This window comes from Delphinapterus leucas, chromosome 5, assembly GCF_059928025.1.
Source record: "Delphinapterus leucas isolate spDelLeu-1000000601 "Yukka" chromosome 5, BTC_Dleu_Yukka2, whole genome shotgun sequence".
Taxonomy (NCBI): domain Eukaryota; kingdom Metazoa; phylum Chordata; class Mammalia; order Artiodactyla; family Monodontidae; genus Delphinapterus; species Delphinapterus leucas.
Window position 1 is genome coordinate 91,799,340 of NC_143133.1, and position 19,071 is coordinate 91,818,410.

At 38.8% G+C, this 19,071-nt stretch overlaps 1 pseudogene; it reads right to left on the reverse strand.

Annotated features, from left to right (window-relative positions):
- Positions 1-1,168: 1,168 nt before the first annotated feature.
- Positions 1,169-10,309, reverse strand: LOC149749179 (mitochondrial coenzyme A transporter SLC25A16 pseudogene; annotated as a pseudogene).
- Positions 10,310-19,071: the final 8,762 nt, after the last annotated feature.

A 19,071-nucleotide genomic window follows, 5' to 3' on the forward strand; every position in this document is an offset into this window, starting at 1 on the left:
TCCATTTCATTAGCATATAGTTGCTTGTAGTAATCTCTCATGATCCTTTGTATTTCTGCAGTATCAGTTGTTTCTTCTCTTTTTTCATTTCTAAATCTATTGATTTGAGTCTTCTGCCGTTTTTTCTTGATGAGTCTGGCTAATGGTTTATCAATTTTGTTTATCTTCTCAAAGAACCAGCTTTTAGTTTTATTGAGCTTTGGTATTGTTTTCTTCATTTTTTTTCATTTATTTCTGATCTGATCTTTATAATTTCATCCCTTCTGCTAACTTTGGGGTTTTTTTGTTCTTTCTCTAATTGCTTTAGGTGTGAGGTTAGGTTGTTTGAGATGTTTCTTGTTTCTTGAGGTAGTATTGTGTTGCTATAAACTTCCTTCTTAGAACTGCTTTTGTTGCATACCATAGGTTTTGGGTCATCGTGTTTTCATTGTCATTTGTTTCTAGGTATTTTTTGATTTCCTCTTTGATTTCTTCAGTGATCTCTTGGTTATTAAGTCATGTATTGTTTAGTCTCCATGTGTTTGTATTGCTTACAGATTTTTTTCCCCTGTAATTGACGTCTAGTCTCATAGCATTGTGGTCAGAAAAGATACTTGATAGTATTTCAATTTTCTCAAATTTCCCAAAGCCTGATTTGTGACCAAAGATGTGATTTATCCTGGAGAATGTTCCATGAGCACTTGAGAAGAAAGTGTATTCCATTTTTGAATGGAATGTCCTGTAAATATCAGTTAAGTCCATCTTGTTTAATGTATCATTTAAAGATTGTGTTTCTCTATTTATTTTTATTTTGTATGATTTGTTGACTGGTGAAAGTGGGATGTTAAAGTCCCCTACTATGATTGTGTTACTGTAGATTTCCCCTTTTATGGCTGTTAGCATTTGCCTTATGTATTGAGGTGCTCCTATGTTGGGTGCATAAATATTTATAGTTGTTATATCTTCTTCTCGGATTGATCCCTTGATCATTATGTAGTGTCCTTCTTTGTCTCTTGTAATAGTGTTTATTTTAGAGTCTGTTTTTTCTGAGATGAGTATTGCTACTCCAGCTTTCTTTTGATTTCCATTTGCATGGTATTCCTTTTTCTATCCCCTCACTTTCAGTCTGTATGTGTCCCTAAGTCTGAAGTGGGTCTCTTGTAGACAGCATATATACGGGTCTTGTTTTTGTATCCATTCAGCCAGTCTGTGTCTTTTGGCTGGAGTATTTAATCCATTTACATTTAAGGTAATTATCGATATGTATGTTCCTATTACCATTTTCTTAATTGTTTTGGGTTTGTTATTGTAGGTCTTTTCCTTCTCTTGTGTGTCCTGCCTAGAGAAGTTCGTTTAGCATTTGTTGTAAAGCTGGGTTGGTGGTGCTGAATTCTGTTAGCTTTTGCTTGCCTGTAAAGCTTGTCATTTCTCTGTTGAATCTGAATGAGATCCTTGCTGGGTAGAGTAATCTTTGTTGTAGGTTTTTCCCTTTAATCACTTTAAATGTGTCTTGCCACTCCCTTCTGGCTTGCAGAGTTTCTGCTGAAAGATCAGCTGTTAACCTCATGTGGATTCTCTTTTATGTTATCTGTTGTTTTTCCCTTGCTGCTTTTAATATTTTTTCTTTGTATTCAGTTTTTGATAGTTTAATTAATATGTGTCTTGGCGTGTTTCTCCTTGGATTTATCCTGTATGGGACTCTCTGTGCTTCCAGGACTTGGCTATTTCCTTTCCCATATTAGGGAAGTTTTCAACTATAATCTCTTCAAATATTTTCTCAGTCCCTTTCTTTTTCTCTTCTTATTCTGGGACCCCTATGATTCAAATGTTGGTGTGTTTAATGTTGTCCCAGAGGTCTCTGAGACTGTCCTCAATTCTTTTCATTCTGTTTTCTTTATCTGCTCTGTGGTAGTTATTTCCACTATTTTACCTTCCAGGTTGCTTATCTATTCTTCTGCCTCAGTTATTCTGGTATTGATTCCTTCTAGAGAATTTTTAATTTCATTTATTGTGTTGTTCATCGTTGTTTGTTCATTCTTCAGTTCTTCTAGGTCCTTATTAAATGTTTCTTGTATTTTCTCCATTCTATTTCCAAGATTTTAGATCATCTTTATTATCACTACTATGAGTTCTTTCTCAGGTAGACTGCCTATTTCCTCTTCATTTGTTTGGTTTGGTAGGTTTTTTACCTTGCTCCTTCATTGGCTGTGTGTTTCTCTGTCTTCTCATTTTGCTTAACTTACTGTGTTTGGGGTCTCCTTTTCACAGGCTGCAGGTTCGTAGTTCCCGTTGTTTTTAGTGTCTGCCCCCAGTGGCTAAGGTTTGTTCATTGGGTTGTGTAGGCTTCCTGGTGGAGGGGAGTAGTGCCTGTGTTCTGGTGGATGAGGCTGGATTCTGTCTTTCTAGTGGGCAGGGCCATATCTGGTGGTGTGTTTTGGGGTGTCTGTGACCTTATTATGATTTTAGGAAGTGTCTTTTCCAATGGGTGGGATTGTGTTCCTATCTTGCTAGTTGTTTGGGATAGGGTGTCCAGCACTGTAGCTTGCTGGTTGTTGAGTGGAGCTGGGTCTTAGCATTGAGCTGGAGATTTCTGGGAGAGCTTTCCCCATTTGGTCCACCAGAGACCTCCCAGCTCCACATAATATCAATGTCCTGAACTCAGGTCCCCCACATCAGAGACACAGGCCTGACCCCGGCTGGAGTACCAAGACCCTGTCAGCCACATGGCTCAGAAGAAATGGGAGAAAAAAAATAATAATAAAAATAAAATAATTAAAAAGAAAAAAAACAAAGAGCAACCAAACTATAAAACAAATCCTCCACCAATGATAACAAGCGCTAAAAACTATACTAAAAAATATAAATAAAAATACACCAAAAAAAAAAAAAAGAAAAGAAAAAGGACAGACAGATCCCTAGGACAAATGGTAAAAGCAAAGCTATACAGACCGACTCACACAATGAAGCATACACATACACACTCACAAAAAGAGAAAAAGGAAAAAAATATATATCGTTGCTTCCAAAGTCCACCACCTCAATTTTGGGATGATTCGTTTTCTGTTCATGTATTCCACAGATGCAGCGTTCATCAAGTTTATTGTGGAGATTTAATCCGCTGCTCCTGAAGTTGCTGGGAGAGATTTCCCTTTCTCTTCTTTGTTTGCACAGCTCCTGGGGTTCAGCTTTGGATTTGGCCCCGCCTCTGCATGTAGGTCACCTGAGGGCGTCTGTTCTTCACTCAGACAGGACGGGGTTAAAGGAGCCGCTGATTAGGGGGCCCTGGCTCACTCAGGCCGGGGGAGGGAGGGGTACGGAATGCGGGGTAAGCCTGCGGCGGCAGAGGCCAGTGTCACATTCCAATAGCCTGAGATGCGCCGTGTGTTCTCCCGGGGAAGTTGTCCCTGGATCATGGGACCCTGGCAGTGGTGGGCTGCACAGGCTCCCAGGCGGTGAGGTGTGGATAGTGACCTGTGCTTGCACACAGGCTTCTTGGTGGCTGCAACAGCAGCCTTTGCATTTCATGCCCGTCTCTGGTATCCGCGCTGATAGCTGTGGCTCACGCCCATCTCTGGAGCTCGTTTAGGTGGTGCTCTGAATCCCCTCTCCTCGCGCACCCCAAAACAATGGTCTCTTGCCTCTTAGGCAGTTCCAGACTTTTTCCCAGACTCCCTCCCTGCTAGCTGTGTCACACTAGCCCTGTTCAGGCTGTGTTCACGCAGCCAACCCCAGTCCTCTCCCTGGGATCCGACCTCCAAAGCCCGAGCCTCAGCTCCCAGCCTCCACCCACCCCAGCAGGTGAGCAGACAAGCCTCTCAGGCTGGTGCGTGCTGGTCGGCACCGATCCTCTGTGCGGGAATCTCTCTGCTTTGCCCTCTGCAGCCCTGTTGCTGTGCTCTCCTCCGTGGCTCCGAAGCTTCCCCCCCACCACCCCCCATCTCCACCAGTGAAGGGGTTTCCTAGTGTGTGGAAACCTTTCCTCCTTCACAGCTCCCTCCCACTGGTGCAGGTCCCGTCCCTATTCTTTTGTCTCTGTTTTTTCTTGTTTCTTTTTCCCTACCCAGGTACGTGGGGAGATTTTTGCCTTTTGGGAGGTCTGAGGTCTTCTGCTGGTTTTCAGTAGGTGTTCTGTAGGAGCTGTTGCACATGTAGATGTATTTGTGATGTATTTGTGGGGATGAAGGTGATCTCTCCATCTTACTCTTCTGCCATCTTGAATGTCTTTCTCCTCTTCGTCTTTAATTTTTGTCAGTTTGATTACTATGTATCTTGGTGTGTTTCTCCTTGGTTTTATCCTCCCTGGGCTTCTCTGTTCTTCCAGGACTTGGGTGGCTATTTTGTCTCCCATGTTAGGGAATTTTTTGACTACAGTCTCTTCAAATATTTTCTTGGGTCCCTTCTGTCTCTCTTCTCCTTCTGGGATCCCTATAATGTGAAGGTTGGTGTATTTAATGTTGTCCCAGAGGTCTCTTATGCTGTCTTCATTTCTTTTCATTCTTTTTTCTTTATTCTGTTCCATGGCAGGAATTCCACCCTTCTGTCTTCCAGGTCACTTATCCGTTCTTCTGCCTCAGTTATTCTGCTATTGATTCCTTCTAGTGTATTTTTCATTTCAGTTACTTTATTGTTCATCTGTTTGTTCTTTAATTCTTCTAGGTCCTTGTTAAACATTTCTTGCAACTTCTCAATCCTTGCCTTCATTCTTTTTCCAAGGTCCTGGATCATCTTCACTATAATTATTCTGAATTATTTTTCTGGAAGGTTGCCTAGCTCCACTTCATTTAATTGTTTTTCTGAGGTTTAACTTATTTCTTCGTCTGGTACATAGCTCTTTGCATTTTTATTTTATCTATCTTTCTGTGAATGTGGTTTTCTTTCCACAGGCTGCAGGATTGTAGTTCTTCTTGCTTCTGCTGTCTTTCCTCTGTTGGATGAGGCTATCTAAGAGGCTTGCGCAAGCTTCCTGATGGGAGGGACTGGTGGTTGTTAGAGCTGGGTGTTGCTCTGGTGGGCAGAGCTCAGTAAAACTTTAATCTGCTTGTCTGCTGATGGGTGGGTCTGAATTCCCTCCCTGTTGTTTGTTTGGCCTGAGGCGACACAGCATTTGAGTCTACAGGCTCTTTGGTGGGGCTAATGGACGACGCCAGGAGGGCTCATGCCAAGGAGTACTTCCCAGAACTTCTGCTGCAAGTGTCCTTCTCCCCGCAGTGAGCCACTGCCACCCCCGCCTATGCAGGACACCCTCCCACACTAGCAGGTAGGTCTGGTTCAGTCTCTACGGGGTCACTGCTTCTTCCCGCTGGGTTCTGATGTACACACTACTTTGTGTGTGCCCTAAGAGTGGAGTCTCTGTTTCCCCTAGTCCCGTCAAAGTCCTGCAATCAAATCCCACTATCCTTCACAGTCTGATTCACTGGGAATTCCTCCTACAGTTGCCAGACCCCCAGGTTGGGAAGCCTGATGTGGGGCTCAGAACCTTCACTCCAGTGAGTAGACTTCTGTGGTATAATTGTTCTGCTGTTTGTGAGTCACCCACCCAGTGGTTATGGAATTTGATTTTATTGTGATTCTGCCCCTTCTACCATCTCACTGTGGCTGCTCCTTTACTTTGGATGTGGGGTATCCTTTTTGGTGAGTTCCAGTGTCTTCCTCTCAATGATTGTTCAGCAGTTAGTTGTGATTCCCATGCTCTCGCAAGAGGGAGTGAGCACATGTCCTTCTACTCTGCCATCTTGAACCAATCTCCTCTTTAACCTTTTTGAATAAAATTTATTTTTAATATCCTATGTATTCTATAACAGACATAGAATGCAAAATTTTATTTTAAAAATCTGCAGTCCTTTTATTGGTAACCTGAGATATTTATTTTATACCTTTAAATTTTCTTGAGATTTGATGACAGTATTTAGATACATTTGTAACCCAGAAATTAAAATATACAAAATAGTTCTAGGAACACATGTATCTTTACCTGTGTGTACACTTATAAATCATACAAAGGTACATATTTATTTTAAACTAAAAACTTTGAAAGTGAAACCAGTTCATCTAATTTTTACCAAGGTATGACAAGAGATATTTTATGCAAAAAATAAAAATTGAAGCAGAAATAAGACTTTCAACTTATGATTTTTTAAGACATTAGAAAACTATTCTACAAATTGCTATTTCTGAGGAGAGAACCATAACTGTTTCCCTTGTGTTTTAGTCATGCTTATGATAAAACATAAAAAGTACTCTAAACACAACAAATGGAATTCTTACATTTTAAACCATTTTAGTATAAAGGATAGCAATTCAAATCATATTTTACATTTCTACTTAAGTTTACATTGCACTAAAACTATTTTACGGGGATGAACTAGTTGATGTATCATGACATAATACCTTAGAAATGTTCTTTGATGTTCACATCTATATTAGTGGATATTTCACAGTCCACTTAGATGATTTGGTGTATACTAAAAAATTTAACAGAATCAAATCTATAATGCTAATCTGTTTTAAGAGCTAAGATACTCAGTATTTATTACTGCCTTTGGGAAATACACTTTTTTTTTAAAGTTATTTAATTAATTAATTAATTCATGTCTGTGTTGGGTCTTTGTTGTGCACAGGATTTCTCTAGCTGTGGCGAGCAGCAGCTACTCTTTGCTGTGGTGAATGTCCTTCTCCTTGCAGTGGCTTCTCATTGCAGAGCATGGGCTCTAAACATGCAGGCTTCAGTAGTTATGGCATGTGGGCTCAGTAGTTGTGGTGCACAGGCTCAGTAGTTGTGGCGCATGGGCTTAGTTGCTCCACGGCATGTGGGATCTTCCTGGACCAGGGCTTGAGCTCATGTCCCTTACATTTGTAGGCGGATTCTTACCCACTGTGCCACCAGGGAAGTCCCAATACATCGACTTTAAAAAACATTTAAATCACTCATAGAAACTGGAAATAACATTTGTGCAATTCCTGAAAATTCTTATTGTTGAGTCTCCACACAGCTACTTTTTAAATACAATTTTTATTAAGAAATGAAGAGAAAATGTCCTTTTATTTAGTAGAGAATTACAGGAAGAGCAATATTAATAATCATACTTCAGTGTTGGCTTCTAAGCATGCTTCATATAACTTAAATTTTCAGTTCCCGTGATTCTGCTGCAATATAACCAAGCCTGTTTATAATAAGAACCGATGCCAGAGTCTTTGAAAATCATGATTACAATTAAAAACTGGAATAGCGGGCTTCCCTGGTGGCGCAGTGGTTGAGAGTCCGCCTGCCGATGCAGGGGACATGGGTTCGTGCCCCGGTCCGGGAAGATCCTACATGCCGCGGAGCGGCTGGGCCCGTGAGCCATGGCCGCTGAGCCTGCGCGTCCGGAGCCTGTGCTCCGCAACGGGAGAGGCCTGTGTACCGCAAATAAATAAATAAAAACTGGAATAGCATGATAAAGCTAATGGCAACCTCTTTTTAAAATTATAGTTGATTTACAGTATTGAGCTAGTTTTGGGTGTATGGCAAAGTGATATATATATATATATATATATATAAAACTGAATATATATATTTCAGATTATTTTCCATTATAGGTTATTATAAGATATTGAATACAGTTCCCTATGCTATATAGTAAATCTTTATTGCTTATCTATTTTACATGTACTAGTGTGTATCTGTTAATCCCAAATTCCTGATTTATCCCTTCCCCCTTCCCTTCCCCTTTCCCCTTTGTTTTCTGTCTGAGTCTGTTTCTCTTTTGTATGTAGACTCATTTGTATCATTTTTGGATTCCACATATAAGTGATATTACATAATAATTGTCTTTGACTTACTTAACTAAGCATAATATTCTCTAGGTCCATCCATGTTGCTGCAAATGGCAATATTTCATTCCTTTTTATGGCTGAGTAATAATCCCATTGTATGTGTGTATATATGTACATACATATATATGTATATATGTTATATATATATATACACACACACCACATCTTCTTAAGCGAATCATTTGTTGATGGGCACTTTGTTTGTTTCCATATCTTGGCTACTGTAAACAGGGCTGAACATTGAGGTGCGTGTATCTTTTACTTTGTCTTTTCTGTATATATACCCAGGTGTGGGATTGCTGGGTCATGTGGTAGCTCTACTTTTCTTTTTTTAAGTAAACTTAAAGGCAACCTCTTGAACCATTTTAAGCTAGTTCTACTTCCAAATAACACATTTTTAAAAAATTATTATTTTTGGCTGCATTGGGTCTTTGTTGCTGCGTGTGGGCTTTCTCTAGTTGCAGTGAGCGGGGGCTACTCTTTGTTGTGGTGCACGGGCTTCTCATTGTGGTGGCTTCTTTAGTTGTGGCACATGGGCTTAGTTGCTCTGTGGCATGTGGGATCTTCCTGGACCAGGGCTCGAACCCGTGTCCCCTGAATTGGCAGGCGGATTCTTAACCACTGCGCCACCAGGGAAGCCCCCAAATAACACTTTTAGTCAGCAACAGCTTACATTTTTCTCAATGTTCTAAGATATAACTTTTGGCATCCAAAAGTATAAGTAAGCACTTTTGTGATGAATAAAAAAATCAAGTACTAAAATACCCATGGTTTCCTGCGACAGGGTATATATTCCCCTTCAAGTAATGTTCTCCCCCCAAATTAACATTTTATTTCTCCCTCAAAGAGGAAGGAAAAGAAATCACAACAACCTTTTTTAGTTGAGGAGAAAAAACTGCTTGATTAGTTCATGTACTGTAAAAGCAACTGCTTGAGAAAGAACACAGTGAATGTAATTGAGAGAAACCATGATATCCTTTTGAATTCTCTGCCATATAGACATAATTTATAGTCACCTCCATGGTATGGAACTTTTCAAATTCTGGAAGAACAGTCCTTAACTGCATTCACTGATGAGTTACATCAAATGGGTCAGATCTGTCTGTGTTACTGCTCCAGCAGCACCACCATAATGTAAGTTTATGTGAGTTTTCAAAACTCAGACGTTAGGGTAGTCTGAAGGTCTGTGAAGAAGGGTGGGAACATGGGAAAGGTACCAAAAGTAAAAAAAAAAAAAAAAAAAAATGAAACACTTGCACGAGGAGCCGTTCCTAATACAGCAGGCATCAGGCCTCTGTAAAATGCAAGGCACCTTCCTTTGCATAAATTGTTTTGAATGCATGCATAATTCCTGTATAGGTATGCGCTAGGCCTACTCTAACCACGTGAAGAGGGTAAGTACCGATAACTGCTGTTAAACCTGCTATCGGTGCAGCCATTCATCTGTGCACAGACCAGAAACTCCCAGCTTTGTAGTAATTAATGTTCTATAATGCTCAAACGCGATAAACTGGATCACACCATAGGGAACGATTTGGATCATCACCGCACCATTCCCTTTATACAATCCCCAAGGTATCCCTCCTTTGGGGAACAGCATGCAATGCAGCAAACACTCACAAATGTTTGTAATGGTGATTGTGAGCTGGTAATAAAAATCTTTGCCTGATATAAAGGAGCACCTGTTTTGGCACAGCATCCAGCAACACCTGCAGTCAGGAAGGAGCACGGCCAGGAGAAGTCTCGGCCTGCGATGGGCCCTCCAGCTTCTGCTGCCTGCCGCATCGCTAGAGGTAGGGGTCGCCACAGCCAGTGCTGCCTCGGGAGATTTGGTGGCCAAATTACAAGCCAAGGGCCCTAGCCATGGCCAGAGCGGGCAGTGACAGGGCACCAACCGCCTGTCAGGAGGGGCAGAGTCTGTCCTTTAACCTTTATACTAGAGTTATGTGGTTATATGTCATCATATTATAGTATTAGAGTATTCTAAATCTGACTATATACTTAGCTTTGCCAGTGCAATGTGTATTTTCATGAGCTTACATATTAGTAGTTAGCATCAGTTCATATTAACTTGAAGAACTTTTTTCGGCATTTCTTCTAAGGCAGGTATAGTGGTGATGGATTCCCTCAGCTTTTGGTTGTTAAGAAAAGCTTTCTCTTCCCTTCATTTCTGAGGCATAACTTTGTTGGGTAAACTATTCTTGGTCGGCAGTTTCTATGTGACCATGCTGGTGCCTTGATTTTGAACTTCCCAGGTTCCAGAACTGTGAGAAATATGTTTATAAGCTATCCAGTTTGTGGTTTTTTGTTATTGCATCCTGAATGGACTATATCAATCAAAATAGAATTGTTTATTGCAATTCTTTTTCTTTTGTAATGTCTTCTCCCCCCTTCATATATTACACACTTTGGTTTTGGTGATTGTTCCCCTAAGCACTTTTATGCACATATATGTACCTACTTATATACAGATATCTTGTCCAAATTGATCAATAAGATCATAATTGCACATGTTCAATATTTTTTCCCACTAAACAGGACATGGACAGGTTTCCAAATCAGTATATAGTTACACTTCAGTATTTTTTAAATGCTGTATAAAACTGGATAGTATGGATATCGTGATTTTTTTCTAAACATTTTCCATGTAATGAAAATCTTGGCTGTGTCCAGTTTTTAGCTCCCGTAAGCCTGTTCACTGGAAAAGCAACAAAACTATTTAAGGATACATATATATATATATATATATATATATATACACACATATGTGTGTATGTATATATATGTGTGTGTGTATATATGTGTGTATGTATGTGTGTGTATATATGTGTACGTGTGTGTGTGTGTATATATATGTATATAAAGAAAGATTCCTAGCAGTGTAAAACAATCCTTTCAATTCAAGGAACTGAGCTCCAGAGGGCAAGAACTTTATCCAAGGCCAGATTTAAACCATGACTGATGCCAGTGATCATGAAAGTTCCATGAAATCCTGCCAGCCTTTCAGCTTATATAGTTAATAAGGAAGAAATGACTCTTACTAATGTGATTGATAGATTTCTTGAGAATAATTTTTGAAATCCAAGGCAGTAATTATCATACATTTTCATCTTGTCACTCTTTTGCTAAGTATTGTTCTTAATCGTCAGGGACATTCTTGTTGGCAGGATGAACATTTACAATTATTTTGTAGAATAGAGAATTGAGCCCCTGGGACTTCAGATTCTTTTTTCTTTCTCTTTTCTCCTCTCTTCTTCTTTCCCTTCCCTCCCCCTCCCTCCCTCCCCCTTCCTCCCCCTCCCTCCCTCTCTTTCTGTCTTTTTCCTTCTTTGTTTCTTTCTTGGCTATTTGTCCAAGGTTGCTCATAGGCATAATTTGAGTACTCTAGTACAATAGCCTATGTCTTGGGGTTACAAGAGAACTCTGAACAATGGGAGAGACAACAAGGAAATCAATGCTCCACAGTACGGATAGGGTTAAATAGATAGCATGGCTGCAGGAGAAGGTGAAAAGTCAGCTCTACTTGGAGATGGACATAGTGGGTGATGCTTGAGTTGAGAATTGAAGGATGAGTGGACATTTATCAAGTGGGGAGGGCATGCTAGTCATAAGGAACAGCATGTAAGTGCTTGGCGTTCTGAAAATAATTGGTATAATCAGGCAGATGTCTATTTTCTATCCTGGGATTGGCAGGAGTTGCAGTGGGAAGTAAGAAAACCCAAATCACAGAAGGCCTGCCCCCTGTTAAACACTCAGACTGTCCGCCTCCAATCTTGTCTCACATTGCAGTAATCATCTAGATGAGAGATGAGGGCCTAAGCTATGGAATGAGGCATGATAGATGTGAGAGATTTAAAGACTGAATCAATGCCAGCTGAAACCTAGCCAGGGTCCTAGTGCTGTTGAGTCTCAAACTAATTGGGAGACAATGGTCAGCCAAGAGATGGGAAAATTGGTAGTTATCCAATTTCTTGTCTGATTCAAGATTTCCTGAGTTACTTGATATATCCATATCCAAGGCACTTTTTCAGGGACAATAGAAGGCATTTATACACTAATACTTGGGATTCTAAATTTCTTTTCAGGATAGTGTGAGAGTGGTCAAAACTTATAAACCACAAACCTAAGGAAGTAATGGGTTAGGGATAAAGTTCAAAGCTTGAATCCTGGTCATTCCTAATGTGAAAGGTTGCTAGGACTTGAGTCTTGGTATAATTTTTCAATGCAAAGGCACACAATGAATGATCTCTACTTTGCTTGTACTATATCACAGTAATTGAGATATACTGAGCTAATCTCTTTGCTTGTGTTTCAAAAGGGAATAATGTAGAGGCACATTAATACCATCCCCACTCCTAAAATTCTCCCCTACCTTCTTTCTCTCACTTCACCAGTGTGAAGCTCTATTCTATGTCCACACCAGCAGATTCCTGACTAATCAATTTCAAAAGTCTAAATGAATGATGTTCAGCCTAAAAACAAAATGGCCCGCTGGCCCCTGTAAACAGAAAATAAACTTAATTCCATGAACTGCCCAATACCTTCTAATTTTCAGGAGCCAGAAGGATCAGGCTCAGAAAATGTATAAATGGAGGCAGAGCTGAAAACTCCCCAGAGAAACAAATGAAGATACAGGCATCAGTGCTAGGCCCTCACGTAGCAGGCAATTCCACCATCAATAAATCTGAAGCAAGCAACACCAGGAAATAAGGATACTGGAGAATTTTGACATTTTAATTAGTAGATGCAGCAAAGTGGATTCAAAATTTCATATGCAAGCATTTGATTAACAGAGCCCAGGTCATGTGCCCATGCCCGGTTACCGAGATGACAAGGAAAAGTTGAATATACTTTTGGACTTCTAGATTTGTAGCAGGAGGTAGCTCTGTTAGATACCAAGACTCACACAGGACCCAATAAGAAGGGGTTCATGCTGGGTATAATCTGTTGCCACACTAATGCTGCATTAAAAACTATACCAGACTTAGTGGCTTAAAATAACCATTTATTATACTCACAAGACTATGGGTCCACTGGGTTGTTCTGCTGGGTTTAGCTGGGCAATTCATTTGGCCCTGGCTGGGCTTACTCTGGTGACTGGCTTGCTGTTGGCTAGTCTAGAATGGTCTCAGCTGGCGTTACTGGCTCTGTTCTATGTATTTCATCTTCCAACCAAATTCCCTAGGCAAGTTCTCATGGCAACTGCATGGGTCTAATACCTAGGCTTGGAGTTGGCACACTGTCAGTTCTACCACATTCAGTTGGCCAAGGTCCAGATCCAAGGAATAGGGAAATTGTGGTTCCTCCCATGAAGAGGTAGAACCTAAGACCAATTCCAAAATTGGCCTCAATTCTCCACCTCTCCAATAGCTATGCTTTTTTTTTTTTTTTTTAACTTTTCGAATGATGGACAAAGTATCTTGCCTACCACTTTACCTAGCCATCCAGCTTCTTTTCTATTCTCTGATATTATCAGTAATTATAGGTAAACATGTATGCATGGTTCCTTTTTCACACAAATGGTCATATATTCACACCATTTTGTGCTTGATTATTTGCATTTCATGTAACTTGAAGTGTATCCCATATTCATAGGTGTATATATCTGTAGCGTTAATTCCTAAAAGTAGAATTACTGGGTCAAAGTGTATATGCATTTTAAAATTTGAGAGTGACAAACAGCACTCCATAAGAAACAGCACTTTTATATACTTTCCCACCTAGAAATCTATGCAGTTGTTTTTCCCAACTCCTTGCCAAAATGCCAATCATCAAACCATTTTATATTATAAATATTATTTTTAAAAAAGGTATTTTAGTAAATTTTAAAATTTCAAATGTACAGAAGAGTTGCAATGACAGTAAAGTACAGCATATCCCCATCATCAAGATTCCCCAATTATTAATGTATTTGCTCTGCAAGCATCTCTATATGAATATCTATTGCCATCATTTGTTTTCTGAGCCACTTGAAAGCTAGTTGCTAACATGATGCCCTGTCACCTCTAAATCTAGTGTATATTTCTGGAGCACAAAGACCCTCTCTTACTTATAAAGCAACAATGCAACCATCCAAATTAGGATATCAACACTGATAGAAAACTACTGTCCAGAAGTGATGCTGTGTTCTTCTCAGTGTATCACATCAGGAGGCACATGACATTGACCCATCCCACTACTGTTTATGTTAACCTTGATAACCTGCTCAAGTTGGGGTCTGAATTACAGGTGGAGAAGCCTGCCATTTCCCCCTTCTGATGTCCTTCATAACTGAGAAGTATTTTGTGGGAAGATTTCTAATAAGAAATGGGATATTGGCCTAGTTTCAAATTTCTATCTACCAGCCTTAACATCCATTGATAATTCCCACCTGAACCAATCAGCATTGTAATGGTTGCCAAATGGTTTGTTATTTTCCTCATTTCTTCTACATTTATTAGTTGATACTCAACTGTAAGGGAAAGCATTTTCTTCTCTCTCATATGTTAATATCAGTATGTACTTCTACAATTTTATTCAATGAATTGTAATCCATTACTGTCCTTTTTTAAAAATTTATTATTTTTAATTGAAGTATAGTTGATTTACAATATTGTAGGTCAGGTGTACAGCATAATGATTTAGTATTGCACATTCCACTTCATAATAGGTTATTACAAGATAATGGGTATAATTCCCTGTGCTATACAGTATATCCTTATCGGTTGTCTATTTTATATATAGTAGTTTGTATCTGTTAATCCCATACTCCTAATTTTTCCCTCCCCACATCCCTCTCCCTTTTGGTAACCATAAGTTTGTTTTCTACCTCTGTGAGTCTTCTGTTTTGCATATACATTCAAATGTATTTTTTTAGATTTCACACATATTATACGGTTTTTGTCTTTCTGTCTGACTTATTTCACTAAGTATAATACTCTCTGTGATCATCCACACTGCTGCAAATGGCAGTATTTCCTTTATGGCTCAGTAATATTCCATTGCATATATGCAGCATCTTCTTAATCCAGTCATGTGTTGATGGGCACTTGAGTTGCTTCTGTCTTGGCTACTGTATTGGGTTGGCCAAAAAGTTCGTTCGGGGTTTTCCGTAACATCTTACAGAAAAACCCGAATATCTTATGAAAAATCCAAACGAACTTTTTGGCCAACCCAATAACTAGCATTGCCACAAACATTGGGGTGCATGTATCTTTTTGAATTAGTGTTTTCATTTCTTCTGGATATATACCTAGGAATGAAATTGCTATGGTAGTTCTATTTTTAATTTAATTTAATTTTTTTGTGTGGTATGCGGGCCTCTCACTGTTGTGGCCACTCCTGTTGCGGAGCACAGGCTCCAAACGTGCAGGCCCAGCGTCCATGGCTCACGGGCCCAGCCGCTCCGCGGCATGTGGGATCTTCCCGGACCCAGGCACGAACCCGTGTCCCCTGCATCGGCAGGCGGACTCTCAACCACTGCGCCACCAGGGAAGCCCCTATTTTTAATTTTTTAAGGACCCTCCATGCTGTTTTCCATAGTGACTGCACCAAATTACATTCCCAGCAATAGTGCAGGATGGTTCCCTTTCTCCACATTCTCGACAACATTTGTTATTTGTAGACCTTTCAATGATAGCCATTCTGGCCGGTATGAGGTGGTATACCTCCCTGTGGTTTTGATTTACATTTTTCTAATAATTAGTGATGCTGAGCATCTTTTCATGAGCCCATTAGCCATCTGTATGCCTTCTTTGGAGAAATGTCTATTCAGGTCTTCTGCCTATTTTTTTTTTATTGGGTTATTTTGTTGTTGAGTTGTATGAGCTGTTTGTATATTTTGGATGTTAACCCTTTATTGGTCATATCATTTGAAAATATTTTCTCCCACTGCATAGATTGTCTTTTCATTTTGTCTGATTTCCTTTGTGCAAAAACTTTTAAGTTTAATTAGGTCCCATTTGTTTAATCTTGCTTTTATTTATTTTGCCTTAGGAGACTGATTCAAGAAAATATTTCTATGATTTATATCAGAGTGTTCCATCTGTTTTCCCCTAAGAGTTTTATGGTTTCAGGTCTTACATTAGGTCTTTAAACCATTTTGAGTTTATATTTGTATATGGTGTGAGGGAATGTTCTAATCTCATTGTTTTACATGTGGCTGGCTATCCAGTTTTCCCAGCACCACTTATTTAAGAGACTGTCTTTCTCTCTTTCTCCATTGTATAGTCTTGCCTCGTTTGTCATAGATTACTTGACCATAGGTGCATGGGTTTATTTTGGGCTCTCTGTTCTGTTCCATTGATCCATGTGTCTGTTCTGGTGCCAATACCATGCTCTTTTGATTGCTGTATCTTTGTAGTGTAGTCCGAAGTCTGGGAGGGTTATACCTCCAGCTTTGTTCTTTTTTTCTCAGGATTTCTTTGGCAATTTGGGGTCTTTTGTGGTTCCATACAAATTTTAGGATTATTCTAGTTCTGTGAAAAATGTCATGGGCATTTTGAGAGGGGTCATATTAAATCTGTAGATTGTTTTGGGTAGAATGGCCATTTTAACAATATTAATTCTTCCACTCTGAGAGTATGGGATATCTTTCCATTTCTTTGGAACATTCTGAGTTTCTTTCATCACTGATTTATACTTCTCAGAGTATATTTTTCTTTTGATGCAATTTTAAATGGTTTTTTTTTTACTTTCTCTTTCTAATATTACATTATTACAGTAAGTCATCTACATATGAACCTTAAAGTTGTGAACTTTCAAAGATGCAAAAGTGCATTTGCATGTCCAATCATGTAAGTTAGGTCACGTGTCTGGCATACATTGTAACGTGTGTGCATTCTCTACAAGTGGTTGTGCTTTTGTATACTTTACTGTATAGTACTGTATACAGTACAGTATCTTTATTTCAAGCCCAGGATATCCCAAAGCAAGTATAAGAGTGGAGGTGATGTAGCTAGTACTACTGCACTTTTCAAGGTACTGTACGGTAAGATGAAAAATGTTTATTTTTTGTGTTTGTTTTTTATGTATTATTTGTATGAAAAGTATTATAAACCTGTTACAGTACAGTACTATATAGCCGATTGTGCACCTACACTAACTTTGTTGGACTCACAACAAATTGGACTTACAAACACGCTCTCAAAACTGAACTCGTTCATATGTAGGGGACTTACTGCAGTATATAGAAACACCGCATATTTCTGTATTAATCTTATATCCTGCAACCTTGCTGAACTGATTTATTCTGATAGATTTTGGGTGGAGACTTTAGCGTTCTCTATATAGAGTATCATGTCATCTGCAAATAGTGACAGTTTTACCTCTTCCCTTCCAATTTGAACACATTTTCTTTTTCTTGTCTGATTGCTGTGGCTAGGACTTCCAATTGCTAGAAGTGGTGAGAGTAGACATCCTTGTCTTATTCCTGAATTTAGAGGGAAGGCTTTCAGCTTGAGTATGATGTTGGTTGTGGGTTTGTCATAAATGGCCTTTGTTATGTTGAGATATGTTCCCTCTATACCTATTTTGATGAGAGTTTTTATCATGAATGGATGTTGCATTTCGTCAAATACTTTTTCTTCATCTATTGAGATGATCCTATGATTTTTATCTTTCCTTTTGTTAATGTGGTGTATCACATTGTGTGATTTGTGTATGTTGAACCATCCTTGTGTCTCTGGGCTGAATCCAACTTGATCATGGTGTATGATCCTTTTTATGTATGTATTATACTTTTTATGTTAGATTTGGTTTGCTAATATTCTGTTGAGGATTTTTGCATCTATAGTCATCAGAAAAAAAAAAAAGAATTACAAGCCAATATCTTTGTAGTGTCTTTGTGTGGTTTTGGTATCAAGGCGATGGTGGCCTTGTAAAATGAATTTGGGAGTCTTCCCTCCTCTTCAATTTTTTGGGGTAGTTTGAGAAGGATAGGTATTAGTTGTTCTTTACATGTTTGGTAGAAGCTGTCTGTTCCTGGACTTTTGTTTGGGTTACAAATTCAACCTTGTAGTGATCAGTTTATTGAAATTGTCTTTTCTTGATTCAGTCTTAGCAGGCTGTATGTTTCTAGAAATTTGTACATTTTTCTAAGTTGCCAATTTGTTGACATATAACTGTTCATAGTATTCTCTTATGATTTTTTAGTATCTCTGGGATATCAGTTGTTGTTTCTTTCATATTTTGTTTATTTGGGTTCTCTTTGTGAGCCTGGCTAAAGGTTTATCAATTTTATCTTTCCCAAAGCCAGCTCTTGGTTTCATTGATCTCTTTTATTGATTTTTTTCACTTCTATTTTCTTTATTGCCTTGTTGATCTTTATTATTTCCTTCTGCTGACTTTGGGCTTTGTTTGTTGTTTTCTCATTTTTTTAGGTGGTAGGTTATATTGCCCTGAATTGTGATGAACTTCTCTCTTAGAATTGCTTTTGCTGCATCTCATAGGTTTTGGAAAATTGTTTCCATTTTTATGTCTTGATGGATTTTCTGATTTCTTCATTGACCCATTGGTTTTTTAGTAGCATGTTGTGTGTAGTCTGTGTTTGTACTTTTCCTTTTTTTTTTTTTTCCTGTAGTTGATTTCCAGTTTCATACCATTGTGGCCATAAAAATGCTTAGTATAATTTCTATCCTCTCACAATATGTTGAGGGTTATTTTGTGACCCTAGGATGTGATATATCCTGGAGAACGTTCCATGTGCACTTGAAGAATGTGTATTCTTTTTTTGGATGTAATGTCCTATAGATACCAATTAAGTCCAACTAGTCCATTGTGTCACTTAAGACCACCGTAACCTTACTGATTTTCTGTCTGGATGATCTGTCCATTGATGTCAGTAGGGTGTTTAAGGTCTCCTACTATTGTTGTATTATTAATTTCTCCTTTTATGTCTGTTAGTATTTGCTTTATATATTTAGGTCCTCCTGTATTGGAGGAGGACCTAAAAGAATATTAAAGAGTGTAATATCCTGTTTTTGTACTGATTCCTATATTATATAATGTCCTTCTTTGTCTTTTTTATAGCCTTTATTTTAAGTCTATTTTGTCTGATATGAGAATTGCTATCTCTGCTTTCTTGTTGTTTCTGTTTGCATGAAATGTTTTTCCATTCCCTCACTTTCAGTCTGTGTGTCTTTCACCCTGAAGTGAGTCTCTTGAAGACAGCACATTTAAGGGTCTTATTTTGTTTTATCCAGTCAGCCACCTATGTTTTTTGATTAGAGAATTTAGACCAATGATATTTAAAGTAATTATTGATAAGTATGTCGTTATTGCTATTTTATTACTTGTATTCCA